The following is an 18,664-nucleotide window of genomic DNA, read 5'->3' on the forward strand; positions in this document are numbered from 1 at the left end:
CTACCCAAATTAATTATGGCACAGTGTTCTAGTTCTGCAATATACTGCAAACTTTCCAAGAACATAATAAAAGGTCATCTCCAATGCTACATGATATTAAATTTCACACTGAAGACTTATACTTCTCCTCATACTTTCAAACCAGAGGATAAAAAATTATAATCACCTGTTAAAAATAAGTAAAGAGACATACACTTGATAATCCAGAGAGCCATAGTCTACTGGAATAGTTCACAGATAGTAGTGATTCTAATTTTTTTCAGTGAATAGATTTTTACCTACTTTAGTAATGCTGAACTCACACCTTTATAATCTTGCTTTGACTTATAATTAGTACCATTGAAATGCCACAATGTCTATTCAGAACATTTCACTATTTTTTTAAGAAATGGACTTATACAGATTTATATATATATATATATTTTTTTCTGTGTTTAGACTTGACGTTTGGATAAATCTAAGTTTAAGAGTCAGTGTTTATTAGGTAAATAGCAGGACACTTTTTTCTTTATGCCACTAAGATGCGGTGTTTCCCTAAAATCCAGATCACTTAAAAATGCTTTGGAAGAACTGAGTGTTTTAATTTTTTCTCCTCAAGTGGTAATAATCAACTCAGTCTACGAGACAGACCAGAGATGTCAAGACACTTAAGATGTACGCGCAAAAAGGCTAAGCTTGGAAATGTGAAATGTGTATCCCTAAGTGATGGGGAGAAAAAGCAAATGATCTCTAATCTTTTGCTAAAGATCACTGTGGCTGAGATCTGTTAGAGATTTACTAATATCATTTTATTTCTCTGGGCATAAGGGAAGACTACATTTTTCAGACTCCTTGCAGTTAGATAGGGACCATGCAACTGAGTTCTGGGTAAAGGAATGTGGGTAGAAGTGATATAAGCCATGGACATGATATAAGCCATTTTCCGTCTGGGCATAACCCTCTTCTCACCAGATTTTCTCTGAGATCAGTCCAAACATACATGGGGAAACTTAGGTCTACTTTAAAAATCAAATAGAATTTTAGGATGACATTCTCTAAACCACAAAACCTTGGAATCCTTAAAGAATTAAAGTTGTTTAGGTCAGTCCAATAAAAGCTATGAGCATCACAATAAACTCCCATTTTTTAAAGCCTGTGTACCTTGAAAATTGAAAGTTCTACTACTTATAATGCATTACTGAGTGTCAAGGATTAAGATACAAAAATGTAAAGAGGTTTTTAAAAATTCTACCAGATGTAATGCAATTTTTGATGACTATGCAGACAAGTCAGAATTCTAAATGCTGTTCACCATTCTGTGCATCAGTGTTCTTTAAATAGTACAACTGATGCAGAAGGTAAGGGTGACTTGGCTCAATCTAGAGCAGCCCATGACATTTTCTAGGTTGTATTTTTAAACAAAACCCTGAAATGCAAGGTGTTTTTTTTTTTTATTGCTTCTTTCTTTCTGTGACACTACCCAGACAAAAACACTTTGGTTATTTTAACTTTCCTATGTATTTATTGCAGATGAATGGAAATTTATTAAATATATATTAATTCAATTTATTCGTATCATAAGATCTATATTTATGTCCTTCTCGTGAACACCTGTAACTAGCCTCTTTCTCTAAGTGAAGGATTATCTAGCTTTCTGGCAATATGAGCAATGCCATGTTCTGTACATATTAATATTTAAAACCTCAATTTGAAAGGCTACAGGTTTTACAGGGAAAGATAAGATGTTCAACAACTTCCTCTAAGGTGTACTTTAAGTCTCACATTTAAGTATAAAAATTATTTTCTTTTATTCACTTGAGTATTTATAAATGCAAATCCTTTGAAATGTTTTTCTTCTTGTATTTAATATAGCTTCATCTTTTGCTTAGAAAAATAAATTGCAATATTTATCAATCTTCTGTGAAGTTCCAATAACTTTACCTTATAAAATGCTAAAGCCACAATGTAATGCTAAGTCCACAATGAAATTATGTATTTTTGTAATCCTTTTCCCTTACATGAATAATTATTGGTTAAAGAATAGTTTCTTCCTAAGAAGGTTTTTGAATGGTATGGTCCATAATGCCACACGATAACCTCAGAGGGTGAATGAGCTTGTCACTAAGGCATATAATCCTCCAGGCAAAGAAGAGGAAAATGTGTTAGGACATAATTAAATACTTACTTCTGGGGAAAATATAGGAAAAGAAACTTTATCTTTTGTCAAACACACTTTTGTTAACCCAGACTTTGCCAGATTTGCAGCATGTCAAAACTGGTCCTTTCCTTAGCCATTTAAGTACCAAGAATGCACACTCATTGTTCATGACTAGTTTCCGCTTGCTTGTGACAAAACAGCTAGCTGGAGAGTCAGCCTCGGTCAGTGTCTATTTAGGGCAAAATGTCAAAAAAGAATGTCCTGCATTTGGGGCTCAACAATAATGAACATGGCTAAATCTGAAAATTAACAAAAGAAAGTGAACAGCTTTTTAAATTCTGAAGAACATTAGATTCTGGTGTCCTTTTTGTTCTGATTGTTGTGGCTTAACATTCTGAAAAGACCACCTGTTGGGCAGCCATTTTGTGATTGTATTAAATGCAGCGATTGCATAAAAGAACACTTTCCAAAATAACCTGGCATTATTATTCACTTATTTTATAGTAAATCTGCATTTAAAACCTGCATTAAAATATGAGGCTTTTCTCCTAAGTGAAATTTAAGCTATAAGTTTGATATAAATGCATACTCAACTGCAAATGCATGATTTTATGGTCAAATGCATTATACTTAAAAATGAGTTCAAGTAAACCTTTGATATGGCAATTAGAGAGTACGCTGAATGAAGTGAAACAGTCAAAAGTGGTGCACAGTAGACAGGGAATCCCGGAGGAAATGACACAAAACTGATAGCATATAATTATTAGACTGACACAGAGAGACATAATGTAGATGGAGAAAATTACTGTTGCCTATTAAGAGAATATGATATCCTCAGCAATCCTGAAAGCATATTTTACTGGAACAATACCTCCAAATTCATGAATAAAAGAAAAGCCATATTCCAAACTCACAGGCTCTGCAATTCATTTCTGCTAAAAATCCCTCCCGGAATATGGTGGAAATAAAAATATTATTTTTTAAGTCCAACTGATGAAAATGAAAGTTGATGCCTTAAGTGACAACTAAGAAAATACAGGAAGAGAATACTAAAATGAAAAAAGAAACTGTTCCTAAGACAAAAAGATAATTTGCCATAACTTTCTAATAAGTTTTTAAAAATACATACTTTGATGTTAAATATGACACTTGGATCAAAAAGATCATATGAGATGCATGAAAAATATTCTGGTGCATGACTATTTTTGGTTTTGTGAGTACTTTAGAATTGTGTGGTGGAGATCAGTTCTGAATTCCATGATTTTTAGGGATACATGAGCCTGCAGAATTAATGCATTTTCTGAATTTGGAAAATGTAACTTTCAAAATGTTTTTTAAAATCCTACATTAAATAGTTTCTAGGATTTCCTAAATATTTCACATTTCAATTTAATTCTGATTATAGTCTTTTGCTTAAGATGAATTATTTCATTTATGTTAAATTTGCTCTACTTAATGACCTAAAGTAAGTTGGGAGGAATTAATGACTGTATTGTCACAAAAATAACCTTCCTTTGTCACTGAGATATATCCAGAAAGTTTTTCCCTAAGTTTTTCAAAGTTTCCATTCACTGACGGCTTTACCTCTATAAAGATTCACTTCTATGTTGTATTAAAAACAAGTCTTGCCTTGGAAGAGAAAAAAATAAAAGTGCTCTCCTTAAGCCTTACTTCCAAGTGGAAAAGCAACCAAAAAAGAAATTTCCAAGTTAAGTGTGTAAAAAATTTCATTGTTGATTCATACAAAATATACTGCCACATTAATCAATGCTTCAATAAGCTCCTCAACTCACAGAGACTCTTGTGTTATACAAACTGAATATTTAGTCAAAATTTAAAAAAAAAAAACCTCTCTGGGTAGATTTAAAGGAAAACTTTTTTTCTGATAATCACACTGGGATTTTACATCTTCTCTGACTTTATTTTTATTTAATATTTTTTCTGACTTTATATTATTTAAAAAACGTACAACTTCCATATCCACAAGCAAACTCCCTGGCTTTTAAGAACATTATTTTCTTTCCCTTATGTTTCAGAGTTTTGTATAGAAAAATAAACATCAAAATATAAACTTGTGGAAGAATACAACAAAAAAGCAAATATTCACAAACAGGGAAGGTACTGTAAATGAGATAACTCTCCTTCATAAATTTGGGATTTTAATGGTGAGAAATTATAAATGTACCCAAATATCATGGCCATTTTTGTGTCTGGAAGAAATTAAAATTATCTGGCAATTTAAAATTTTAGTTCATCTCTCATAAATTTAGCTTCCTAAGGATCTGTTTTCCTGACATAAGTGACACTCAATGGGATACTCATCACCTTCCCATAAGAAAAACCGTATGAACAAAATGACAGAGGACATCATGTCAATTTCAAATCATATCACAATCCAGTATTATTAGAAGTCAGTATAATTGGAAGTCAGTGACTTAGCAAGGTTATACAATATTTTATGGAGCTGTTCTATGCCCAGACTACAATATGCTCTATTCTTCTAAGGAAAAAAAGTATCTTACAAACACCCTCATAACAAAATCAAAACTATGTAATGTATGATAAATTAATAGAGAAATTCCCTGTTTGCTAAAAAGACCAAGTCCATAAATCTAGTTAATTAGAATCATGGATAGAAATTTGGGTGTATGTAGGGTGCCGGGGTGGCTCAGATGGTTAAGCGTCTGCCTTCGGCTCAGGTCATGATCCCGGGGTCCTGGGATCGAGCCCCACATCAGGCTCCTGGCTCAGCGGGGAGCCTGCTTCTCCCTCTCCCTCTCTCCCTCTCTCCCTGCTCATGCTCTCTCTCTCTCTCTTTGTATCTCTGTGTCTCAAATGAATAAATAAAATCTTTAAAAAAAAGAAATTTGGGTGTATGTAGAAAAACAGGTTAGGCTTGCAAAAAAAAAAGAGAGAGAGAGAGAGAAGTGTATCTTTACTAGAGTCACACTATACCTGGAACTGCAAGAGTTAATAAGAGGTAAGGAGGAGGTGAAGGGAAAGGAGAGATGAGGAAAATAAGAAAAACTGAGCAGGTGAAAGAAAAGATTCAATGGAAGGTATTGTTGGTCACAGCTAGGTGTCAGAAACAAAACTAGAAAAATGGTAACTGCTTCAACACTGGAAGGGAGATAAAAAAAATGAATGTATACCACATAGTAAAAGAAAAAAGAAAATAAGAAATAATAAAAAGGCTTTCAGGCATTCCACAGAGCATATCTGTGAAAAAAAATAAAGCAAGCAAGCAAGAAAACAGTGAAATTGAAATTTTCTCCAAAGGTATCTCATCTAGAAGGCTTCATTGTGCCTTTCCTTTCACATCAAGAATTTAATTTTGCATTCCCTTTGTCTGTCTAGAGGCACATTTCTAGTTTATTTCATGGATTTCTTTTTCTTTTAAAAAAATTCTCCTTATTGGCTAAAAGAAAGGAATAAAAATCAGATCCTTGCCTAATTTCTTTTGACCCAAGTTTTGGAAAGATGGGAATATCTTAGTCATCAACTTCCCTATTTGCTCATTTTCTCTGCTGCACAGATAACAAGCACCATTTTCATTGTCTTTAAGACACTCTCCTTATGATGCTAATACTAACAGACCCTCTCTTATGAATTTACCATTCATCAAGAAAGCTCCTTCTATATGTTCATGTAATCGGATATAGTAAATTGAACTCCTCTCTTCAACGCCAGGATTGTGGTTCTAATCTGAGGACACATTATATTTCTGGCCATTTGGGGTCGACCAAGGCTGCGGTGGGAAGTCCCAACCATCAGGAGGGGTGATTTATTCGGGCCACCTTAAGCCTCTTCTTGAATAAACTCAAATTCTAGATTTCACTCTGGAGCAATCCAAATCCTTCCCTGACTCTTCTGCTGGTTTTGGCCCAGGGCGCGTAAGCTTATCGAATTCTGTCCATACTTACAGCCTGGGGCTAATTCTGACCTGAGCTAACCTGCAATCAGGAAGGACACTTGGCCAGTCACTTCCCTAAGCTACAGTACTTGGGAGCAGAACCAAGACCTGGGCAACTGAATCCGATCACCAAGTGATTCTCACATTACCTGGGCAAGGAACCTCAGTTTCTCTCTTTGTAACTTCAAGGGCATCAGTTATTTCTCACTTTACCAGCATATTACAAGCATAGGGAGCCATTCTCTTCCCCTGACCAACAGTACACAGCCTTTGTAGAGGCTCATGGAATGAACAAACTACCATTCAGCTGATAATGCCAGACCCCATATATTGTGCCTCCTGCTTATGCCCATCCCCCACAAGTAACCTCAGGGAGCAGTACCGATCCTGAGCTGCTCTCTGGTGCCCATGGCAACCCCATCTATTAATGCTGAAATGTTACTGCAGTTTTTTTTTTTTTCTAGAACAGTTCTGAAATGAACTGTTGATGCTGCAGTTTTTGCACATCCTTCAACTTATGTAGAATTCACAGCCGGAACTTACCAGCCTGAATCCAATCAAGTTCTCTAAGACACACCATCTAAAAGCTGACTTATGCATTCTTACTGATTAAACCTGCCATTTAACAAAAGCGTTTTTGTATTTCAAAATTCACTTTCTTCCTTTCACTATTTTTTCTTAATTGCCATAGTAGAAAACTACTTTTGGGAGCAAACTCTCTTGCAAAATCTTACCTTAGATTTATGTGAACACACACACACACACACACACACACACACACTATGTAAGCACACGCATACATGAAATACTTGGAAGGAATAAGCATTTTAAAACTCAGACATATTCTGTATCTAGAAAGTTCTATGTAGTTTCTTTTCAATTTACCATTTCTTTGGGTAACCAATTGATATTAGTTAAGGACAGAACCTTAAAAACGCCCTCTGCAAAATATTTTATAAATCACTTATTTGCAAATTCTTTATTATCAGTTTCTGAAAAAAAGACACAAACATCAGTTTCTGTGAAGAAATTTGCTAGTGCCTAAGTTACATTTGATATATTTGATAACATTTCCTGCTTTAACTTCTTCCCTGTAGCATCCTTCTTTAGGGAACTCTCACTTTCACTGGAAATTATATATTTACTCATTTTCCCATTCTTCTGTAATAATTATTTTTAGCTTTATTTTTTTTAAAGATTTTATTTATTTATTTGACAGAGAGAGAGAGAGAGAGCACAAGCAGGGGGAGTATCAGGCAGAGGGAGAAGCAGGCTCCTTAGGAGCCGGATGTGGGACTTGATCCCAGGACCCCGGGATCATGACCTGAGCCGAAGGCAGTGGCTTAACCAACTGAGCCACCCGGGCGCCCCTCTATTAGCTTTTTTAAACCTTGTTTTAAGGGCTTCCGGGGGGCTCAATCAGTTAAGCGTCTGCCTTGGGCTCAGGTCGTGATCCTGGGATGGAGCCCACCATCGGGCTTCCTGCTCAGTGGGGAGTCTGCTTTTTCCTCTGCCTCCCTCCCACCCTGCTTGTGCTCATTCTCTCTCAAATAAATAAATGAAATCTTAAAAAAAAAAACCCTTGTTTTAAAATTATATTCATTTAGGGGAGCCTGGGTGGCTCATTTGGTTAAGCAACTGCCTTCGGCTCAGGTCATGATCCTGGAGTCCCAGGATCGAGTCACACATCCACATCGGGCTCCCTGCTCAGCAGGGAGTCTGCTTCTCCCTCTGACCCTCCCCCCTCTCATGCTCTCTATCTCATTCTCTCTCAAATAAATAAATAAAATCTTTAAAAAAATTATACTCATTTAATGTGTCTGTCTTTAAGAGTTTAAAAACCCTAAAGCTCTTTTATTTGTATGTCACCTGTTAAGGGAATATCTCTTATAAACTGCAATAGAATGTCAAGTTAGTTGGAAGAACCAGAACTCTGTCCTGGAATCACCCACCTGAAATTCAGCCACTCCTTGGATAAATAGCAGCAGCTGTGAGAAAGCACAGTGCGGCTAACACTGCACACCTGGGGAAGGCAGGAAAGGGAAATTCTCTACCTGAATTTGCAGGGTAGGATGGGAGGAAGGGGATGTTTAAGAGCTGGAATGCAATGACCCTACATGAGAATTTGAACCAAAAACTCAGGGTTAAATCTTGCCTTATAATAAAAGATGGATGAGGCCATTATCAAAGAGAGGGTCTGGCAAGCAGCAGGCGAGGGCATGTCCTTCGGGTGGAGAAAATGCTGCCTTCTACAGCATTACTGAGGGTACCAGCGGCAAGGTAATTACATTCTCTCTGTGCAGACCCAAGCAGAACCTACCAGGAATATACCCAAGAGCTGGTGGGCTGCTGCAGCAGCTGTAGGGAATCGGTTAGTCATTCCAAATGATGAGGAGCTTTCCGGCTTCTTTTAGGAAGGACTGGCATAGGCAGGAAGAAGTGAAACCTGACAGATTTGCTAAGCAAGGGCCAGGTAGTTTCAGTAAGAGATAGTCTTTTCCTGTGAAGTGCTCTATTAATTATCCATGTGGGCAGGAATTGTTTCTCTTGAGCAGTTACTGATATAGACATTCAAACAGTTAATGAAACTCCATCTGTATAGAGCTTGCAAGTGAGAGTGCAGGCTGAATTCATTAATTTCAGATGTGAGGCTTTTTTCTTTTTTTTAAAGCAAGGAGAAAACCCACAGTTTGAACAAACAGTATTTGTAAAGTTCTGAAAAGACAGTGCTACTGGAAATGGGGAGGAAAAAATGCTTTCAAGCAAACCCTACTGTGTTTAAAATGAAAAACAATGGTAAAGGTTTCCATATGTAATTAAAATCTCATTCTCAAGTTAGCACTGTCACTGGCTTCCAAAGGACTCAATTAACAGGGAACTGCAAAGAATATGATATCTTCTTTGAGATGCTTTAAGAAATGCTCCTAAGTAGACAAGAGGGTTGTATAGTAGCTTTTACTCCCAAATGATAAGTAATTGTGGTTCGTTCCAGGGTAGAAGAAAAGGCTAAGAAAAGTAGGTTTATAATATGCCAATTACATTTTCAAGTGTGCATATTTATCATTAGACCTATGCTAAAATTCAGGCTGAAAATGATATCTAACTTTACTTAGCTATGAAAATTACTTATTTCTTTAAAAATAAATACAACCACTCCCCCTTCACCTGAGAAAGGAAAGGTGCTCGCTCCACACACACTTGACCAATGTCTCCTTTTCAGACAGAGGCTTTCTTACAATTGAAGACTAAATGCATAGTCCTGGGGATCATCTAACCTTCCGAGAGTCGGGTTTCCCAGGTTCCTGCGGCACTATCGGAGTTTCATCTCAAAGTACTGAATGAGGTCTCCACTGGTTTGTGGAAATGGTAGCAAGACGGGACAACATCTGTCACTCTGCATGTTAGTGATGTTAACAACCAAGCCAGTCAACCATGGGTGATTTGCTTAAGCACTGTTTCAGGTGTCTGCCTCTTCTAGTTGCTGAAGATTGGGTCTGAGGAATTCAGCATCTGAAACAACCCACCGCATACCCAGGCACTGAGAGACTAGGGCTCCCCAGCCCTGAAGAAAGTAGACCATGTGGACACTTGGGAAAAGGCAACAGCACTGCACACCCTTGGGGTGAATGTGCCAAAGCAGGGGCTCCTGGGATATCAAAATAATTAAATTATAAATACCAGCAAGCTGTTAGCCTTTACCTGTGAGGACTAGGAAAGCTAAACACCTTAATTTCTGGACTTTCCCTTTGATCACAGAAGCAGACCCTGGGAATTTTTCGATTCCTTCTTTTCTTACAGGCCTTTTTTTTTTTTTTTGGTTCTTAATGGAGATCTTGAACTGCAGAGCCGCCGTGTCAGAACTCAGATGGTTAACATTCACTTCTTGCTGTTTTATTGCATATTACTGTGCGCGCCTGAGCAGCGGGAGCAGATTCGGGCAATTACAATCAAGTCAGGGCACACGCCGCGGCGGAGCAACACGGGCATGATGAGGATACTGATGAGGCACTTATCGAAAACCCCACATCATCCACACTCATCAGCCACAACATGTCACCCCAAATGAGGCATCAGCTGCCTTCAAAAGGCTCATTGCACAGTGTTTACCGCTTCCCTCGGACCCACTTTTGATTTTACGGTCAGAGCTGGGTTCAAACAGCAGCTGTCTGGCAAAGACAGGTCTATGGCTTCCCCCAGAATTCTGGGGCTTTGTCTGGGGAGCTTTGGGGAGCAGGGCCTGGTAAGGCGAGAGGACACGGGAAGGCAGAGAAGTGTCCAGTTCCGTTTCTCTCAAAGAGGAATCTCTTTCCCAGAAGGGGCCCTTGATTAATTTCAAGCACTAGCACACAGTGGTGGCATAATGGGGGTGGGGGTAGGGAAGCAAAAGAAGAAGCCTTTCACAGATCTCCTTAAAATAGTAACAAGGTAGGTGGGACCTCTCAGGAAGACAGTAGTCCTAGAAAGGTCAATCCCTTTGGAAAAGACAGATCCAACCAGGAAAGCCATTCAAGTGGTAATTTTTAATTCTTTCATCATCAACTCATTCTTGGGGGGTTTGGGGTGGTACTCATTAGCAATTTAAAGGAAGATTTTATTTCAAAAATCCTGTTTTTCTGCTATAGAAAGAAGTAGATATATTCCTAGGAATACTCTTTCAAACTATGTTGCTTTGGGTTAATGCAACTTACAGCTAAACACCTGGGGAAATCTATTTGTTTACTTTGAAAAAAAAAGGAAAAGCCACTGCCATCTACTTTTGTCATTCCTGGCTGGGAGAGGGAATTAGACTAATACTTCTTTGCACATTTTTTTTAATGGTTGGATTGTCAATGCCATTTATTTTAAAGCTAAATGCTCTTAATTTTGTAAAAACATCCTACAGTAAAACACCTTCCCGTTAGATCTAGATTACTGATCCAATACCAATACCAATAAAAGCCGCACAGACTTTAAATTTTTCACTCTTTTTGGCTGCACCACCCCCTCCAACCAAGCCCTAGAGAGTGCCATCTCAACCACACAAAGTGGTCAGAATGAATGGTAGCATGTGACATCAAGCCTCATGTGAGGCAAGCATGGAATAAAGGTGGGCTTTCTCTCCCCAAACAAATTATCTGTCTTGGAGATAGTGCCACATCCAGATCATCATTCAGCAAGGGGCTAGGGGAGATTAGATGGGTTCAGAGTGACAGTGTGGGCATGGGCCAGGCCACCAGGCAGAGCCATAGACCCTGATAAAGGGCCAGGATCCTGGGACTTAGGAATAATACCAAAGTACCTGTCAGTCTGAGGTGTTCCTTTCCATACCAGGTACTGGGGGTCATGAACTCTCTTTTCAGTTTAAGCACAATCATTTCTAGTTTATTTGCACGATTTTTTAAAAGTAAACTCTATGCCCAGTGTGGGACTTGAACTCACGACCCTGAGATCAGGAATTGCATGCTGACTCAAGAGTTATATTGACCGAGGCAGCCAGGCACTTCTATTTGCACTATTTTTATATGTGATTCTAAAGCAGTTGGCATTAGGCTTTTAATGGTATTTTAACATCTTTACAAAAAGTGTGGAACCAAACTCAATACTTTGGAGACTTCTGAGTTTGAATAACCGTGATAATTATGATAAATTAATCTACTTTTTCTGGTAAGTCATTTTCCTCACTCTTCAAAATTAAATTAAACCAGAAGTTGCCAGAAATTTCAGGAAAGGGGCTCCTTCACCTCCATTCTGTCTCAGACGTTGTGTTGGTTTTCTTTCTTTCTAGATCCCTTTCTCTTCTAAACCTTCTTAAACTCCTTTCATGTCTCTTACCTGATGATATTCCAGATTGGCCCTTTCCTAAATTTAAGTCCACGGGTTTGTATCACATGCTTGGATTCAAGGGAAAACACCATGACACGGTCTAGGATGGTGGCCACAAAGCTCAGAGTGGCACTAGGCTTTGTTAGCTCCTGAGGCAAGCATGTTCTTACATTTTCCTTTGTCATCTTAGACACCTCAGTGCCTCCAGTAAGAAAGAGATTTGATGTCCCAAGAACCTGTGTTTATCAGACTATGGTGAGTACTAAAAGCAATACGAAATGTAAATGCAGAAAAGAAAATGGATGGGTACTACGGAATGGTGAAGAATTTTGGAAGCTGAGGCTAAAATTAGCTCAAGAATCTCAAATCCATCTTGGTCCTTCCAAGTTTTGCTTATGACTGATTTTCACTAAGTCATGTCTTATCATTTGGAGCTCTTCAAGTAGGTGGCATCTATCGATGATAATATAGAGAGAAAATTGGGTATTTAATTAGAGTTCAGCAGCAGTTATAGAGAGGACTTATTAAGCAATCAGGTACATTTGCATGGACATTAGCAACCTTCTAACCATCAACAACACCTGCCTTGGTTACTGGTCCTAGTGGTTGCCAACATTCCTTAGAATTCTTTAGGAAATTTTAATATCATTGGTTGTGTGTGTGTGTGTGTTTAAAATTTCTACATATTGGATACCCTTCTATGTCTTTCTACTGATAGAAGGGATGGGGGGAAGGCAGGAGGACTGAAAATTAAAATGCAGCATGATAAATTCTAGGCAGTTATCCAAACCAAATGAAAAGGAATTATTCCTATAGAGTATTCACAGGAACTCACTGGTCAGATGGCTACTGAGTCTCCTAGTTTTCAATCTCTGGTTTAGGAATCGACAGAAAATCCTGCAGGATCCTTGCTGGGAGCTTCAGAGAAGATCCAGGCAAGAAAGAGACTGTTTGCATGTGTGTATTCACATGAGGCATGCACGTCTGAAGTGTGTGTGTGTGTGTGTGTGTGTGTGTGTGTGTGTGTGTATCTCTTTGTGGGGTCATCATCTAATGCTCTTTGTGATGCACATTCTAAATTAGGCAAAAGGGATGAATCTTTCAAATGCAGATCATGTTTGCATTAGAAGAGCAATGAGAACACTTGTCAGTTTCAGAACATTTATGTGCTAGAAGTACTGTTAGCAGAAGAGCAGTTTAGATAAATTCAAGACTTTTTTTGCTGATCACAAACATTAAGCTTCACACCTGAAGCCCTCAGCCCCCCGCTGTGCTCTAATCCTGGCACCATTCACCCTTAGAGACTCAGAGTGCTGTGCCTCAGCTCTCAAACCTTTGATTGCCCTTACTTTGAATGCCACCACCTGCAAAAATGCCTTTTTATTCCCTTTGAGCCTCTTGAGAAGGAAGTAAAAATGATAATTCATGACAAACATTAATTAATTGTTTACAAGATGATCTTTTCTTTTTCCAACTTCTGTTCAGCAGACATGTTGAACTGCAAGATTCCACTCGCAACGCCAGCATTCGTCAAGAGGCCTGCATTGTTGTTTCTCACTGAGGCATAGGACCGACTGCAGGCCATTGTTTCTAAAGCTCAAGTGGGCCTGTCTGGTTCGTGTTGGAAGAATAGGGGTGACATGCGTGAGTTCCCCAGTATAAAAGAACTACCAGTTCTAGAAGGGAATGGGAGTTTAGCCACTAATGCAGAGTAAATAAACATTTTTCACCACCTCTTGCTCCATGTGATGTTTTTTAAAGGTCAAGAGCTGCCATTACAGTATTTTAAAAGCTTCAAATTATGCTTAAAGAACGTATCACTAAACTCACAGAAACCTTATCAGAATTGAGGAGCCTACTGTGATTGGTCCTTGAGTTTATCATCACTGGGAGGTGAATTGTAAAAGGAATGCTGATGCCCCATTGTTTCTGATCTCCTGCAATTTGCTCAAAGTGGATGTTGCCCAACTTCCAAATTTTCTTCAAACTATGGAGAGTGCTAAGACACTTCAGTTTCCAAAATTTTATACGGTCCACATTGCAGGTCACACATTCTGGACAGGCAAGAGTAAAGTGCAGGGACCTTTCACCACAAACGTTCAAAATGCAGAGAATGGCCTGTGAAGCCTCCAAATGGGTGTGAAAGAAACAGAGAGAAGTAAAAGGCAGAAGGAGATTTCTTTTTTAAATTAAAGAATAAAAAGCTTACTTCAAGGAAGTGTAGAGTAACAGCAGAAAGACTTCCTCGGCAACTGAGGTTTTCAGATTTCAAATTAGGAGCCCTTAGATCACAGCTGCTAGGCTAAAAATCAATTCTATATTTTCTGAGTTAATACTACGGATTGCACTTAACAGACATGGAGACTAATAAGGTATGCAGAAGGAGTAAAAGCAGCGCACACACACAAATTCAGGCCTTAGTTTTGGCCATGATCCAGCACAATGATGTTTCAACCAGATTTGGAAAAAAAAAAATCAATAACATCTGTGGTATAATGGTTAATTAAAGCAGCTCTTCAGCAGAGCTCAGGAGGAGAGGCTCGGCCTGAAATTCAGACAGCTGAAGCTTGATTATCAGGAAAGAATGCTTTTTTAGCTACGAGTGGATAGGCCAAAAGCTGCAATGTGCCGAAATGGGGAGAAAAATTGCTTTTAACTTTCTTTTGGTAATCAATACATGCTTTTCACCTGTATTAGGACACTGCTCCTTTCAAAGCCTGTTACTCCACTTCAGCATAAATTCTAGCTACTGTCTTTTGAAACTTAGGTTTGAAAAGGAGCCCCCATCCCCTGCAAAGAAACAAATATGCAGGTGTGGGTGCTTGTCCTTAAGACCAGTTAAAGATCAGGCTGATGGTCTGAAGGCTTTAATCAATAAGCTATGAGCAAAGCTGACCTGACCTTGAGGTATACAGGGGGTCAAAGCCAAAGTACTTAAGGTGACACAATAAAACTACTAAAAATTCTCAAGGAAACTGTGAAGAGCAGGGTCAAATTTCCCCCCTTTTCCCATTATTCTGAGTATTGTGCTAGGGATGTTTTCCTCACCTTTTTAAAGTTAAAGGTCAAAGAATCAACACTGATGTCTCCTGGCTAGACAGCAAGGTCAGTAGGTGACTTCTCTAAAGAAAAAACTATTGGTAACAACCCATCTGACTATTGGCACCTTGCTTTGGCTTCTATCTTGACTAGAAGTGTCTACGAGGGCTACAAATTTCAAAACTCCCTCTAGTCAACTGCGCTCAGAAAAGGGGCAGAGTGAGGGTTCAGGAGCTTCATGGCAGAGTGACACTGGAGTGGAATCTTAGAGGATGAGAAAAAGTATCCATACAGACAAGGTTGAGAAAAAGGTAGAGAAGGCATTCAGAATTTATGTACACTTGTGTAAATTATAAAAACTGTTCAGATAGCAATACAAGCCTTCCCAAGAAACAAGAAAGGTCTCAAATACACAACCTAACCCTACACCTAAAGGAGCAAGAGAAAAAACAGCAAATAAAGCCTAAACCCAGCAGGAGAAGAGAAAGAATAAAGATCAGAGCAGAAATCAATGAAATAGAAACCAAAAGAACAGTAGAACAGATCAACAAAACTACGAACTGGTTCTTTGAAAGAATTAACAAGATTGATAAACCCCTGGCCAGACTTATCAAAAAGAAAAGAGAAATGACCCAAATAAATAAAATCATGAATGAAAGAGGAGAGATCACAACCAACACCAAAGAAATACAATTATAAGAACATATTATGAGCAACAATATGCCAGCAAATTAGATAATCTGGAAGAAATGGATGCATTCCTAGAGATGTATCAACTACCAAAACTGAACCAGGAAGAAATAGAAAACCTGAACAGACCTATAACCACTAAGGAAATTGAAGCAGTCATCAAAAATCTCCCAAAAAACAAAAGCCCAGAGCCAGATGGCTTCCCAGGGGAATTCTACCAAACATTTAAAGAAGAATTAATACCTATTCTTCTGAAACTGTTCCAAAAAATAGAAATGGAAGGAAAACTTCCAAACTCGTTTTATGAGGCCACCATTTCCTTGATCCCCAAACCAGACAAAGACCCCATCAAAAAGGAGAATTACAGACCAATATTCTTGATGAACATGGATGCAAAAATTCTCACCAAAATACTAGCCAATAGGATCCAACAGTACATTAAAGGGATTATTCACCACAACCAAGTGGGATTTATCCATGGGCTGCAAGGTTGGTTCAAACTCCGCAAATCAATCAATGTGATACAATACATTAATAAAAGAAAGAACAAGAACCATATGATCCTCTCAATAGATGCAGAAAAAGCACTTGACAAAGTACAGCATCCTTTCTTGATCAAAACTCTTCAGAGTATAGGGATAGAGGGTACATACCTAAATATCATAAAAGCCATCTATGAAAAACTCACAGAGAATATCATTCTCAATGGGGAAACACTGAGAGCTTTACCCCTAGGGTCAGGAACACGGCAGGGATGTCCACTCTCACCACTGCTATTCAACATAGTATTAGAAGTCCTAGCCACAACAATCAGACAACAAAAAGAAATAAAGGGCATCCAAATAGGCAAAGAAGTCAAACTCTCACTGATTGCAGATGATATGATACTTTATGTGGAAAACCCAAAAGACTCCACCCCAAAACTGCTAGAACTCATACAGGAATTCAGTCAAATGGCAGGCTATAACATCAATGCACAGAAATCAGTGGCATTCCTATACACCAACAACAAGACAGAAGAGAGAGAAATAAGGAGTTGATCCCATTTACAATTGCACCCAAAACCATAAGTTACCTAGGACTAAATCTAACCAAAGAGGCAAAGAATCTGTACTCAGAAAACTATAAAATACTCATGAAAGAAATTGAGGAAGACATAAAGAAATGGAAAAACATTCCATGTTCATGGATTGGAAGAACAAATATTGTGAAGATGTCAATGCTACCTAGAGGAATCTACACATTCAATGCAATCCCTAACAAAATACCATCCACTTTTTTCAAAGAAATGGAACAAATAATCCTAAAATTTGTATGGAACCAGAAAAGACCCCGAATAGCCAGAGGAATGTTGAAAAAGAAGAGCAAAGCTGGCGGCATCACAATTCTGGACTTCCAGCTCTATTACAAAGCTGTCATCATCAAGACAGTATGGTACTGGCACAAAAACAGACACACAGATCAATGGAACAGAATAGAGAGCCCAGAAAGGGACCCTCAACTCTATGGTCAACTAATCTTTGATGAAGCAGGAAAGAATGTCCAATGGAAAAAAGACAGTCTCTTCAACAAATGGTGTTGGGAAAACTGGACAGCTACATGCAGAAGAATGAAACTGGACCATTTCCTTACACGATACACAAAAATAGACTCCAAATGGTTGAAAGACCTAAATGTGAGATAGGAGTCCATCAAAATCCTAAAGGAGAACACAGGCAGCAACCTCTTCGACCTCAGCAACTTCTTCCTAGAAACATCGCCAAAGGCAAGGGAAGCAAGGGCAAAAATGAACTATTGGGACTTCATCAAGACAAAAAGCTTTTGCACAGCAAAAGAAACAGTCCACAAAACCAAAAGACAACCGACAGAATGAGAGAAGATATTTGCAAATGACATATCAGATAAAGGGCTAGTATCTAAAATCTATACAGAACTTATCAAACTCAACACCCAAAGAACAAATGATCCAATCAAGAAATGGGCAGAAGACATGAAGAGACATTTTTCCAAAGAAGATATCCAAATGGCCAACAGACACATGAAAAAGTGCTCAACATCGCTCGGCATCAGGGAAATCCAAATCAAAACCTCAGTGAGATATCAACTCACACTAGTCAGAATGGCTAAAATTAACAAGTCAGGAAACGACAGATGTTGGCGAGGATGCGGAGAAAGGGGAACCCTCCTACACTGTTGGTGGGAATGCAAGCTGGTGCAACCACTCTGGAAAACAGTATGGAGGTTCCTCAAAAAGTTGAATATAGAGCTACCCTACGATCCAGCAATTGCACTACTGGGTATTTACCCCAAAGACACAAATGTAGGGATCCGAAAGGGTACGTGCACCCTGATGTTTATAGCAGCAATGTCCACAATAGCCAAACTGTGGAAAGAGTGAAGATGTCCATCAACAGATGAATGGATAAAGAAGATGTGGTATACACACACACACACACACACACACACACACACACACATACACACACACACAATGGAATATTATGCAGCCATCAAAAGGCATGAAATCTTGCCATTTGCAATGACATGGATGGAATTGGAGGGTATTATGCTGAGTGAAATAAGTCAATCAGAGAAAGACATGTATCATATGACCTCACTGATATGAGGAATTCTTAATCTCAGGAAACAAACTGAGGGTTGCTGGAGTGGTGGGGGGTGGGAGGGATGGGGTGGCTGGGTGATAGACATTGGGGAGGGTATGTGCTATGGTGAGTGCTGTGAATTGTGTAAGACTGTTGAATCACAGACCTGTACCTCTGAAACAAATAATACATTATATGTTAAAAAAAAAAAAAAGAAGAAGAAGAAGAAGATAGCAGGAGGGGAAGAGTGAAGTGGGGGAAATCGGAGGGGGAGATGAACCATGAGAGACTATGGACTCTGAAAAACAAACTGAGGGTTCTAGAGGGGAGGGGGATGGGGGAATGGGTTAGCCTGGTGATGGGTATTAAAGAGGGCATGTTCTGCATGGAGCACTGGGTGTTATAGGCAAACAATGAATCGTGGAACACTACATCAAAAACTAATGATGTAGTGTATGGTGATTAACATAATAAAAAATT

General features: G+C 38.7%; 1 long non-coding RNA gene across 2 annotated transcripts in view; it reads right to left on the minus strand.

Annotated features, from left to right (window-relative positions):
- Positions 1-18,664, minus strand: part of LOC113909497 — a 222,955-nt gene that overhangs the window by 169,852 nt on the left and 34,439 nt on the right. The window lies entirely within an intron of this gene.

The sequence above is a fragment of the Zalophus californianus genome, chromosome 6, assembly GCF_009762305.2.
Source record: "Zalophus californianus isolate mZalCal1 chromosome 6, mZalCal1.pri.v2, whole genome shotgun sequence".
Classification (NCBI taxonomy): domain Eukaryota; kingdom Metazoa; phylum Chordata; class Mammalia; order Carnivora; family Otariidae; genus Zalophus; species Zalophus californianus.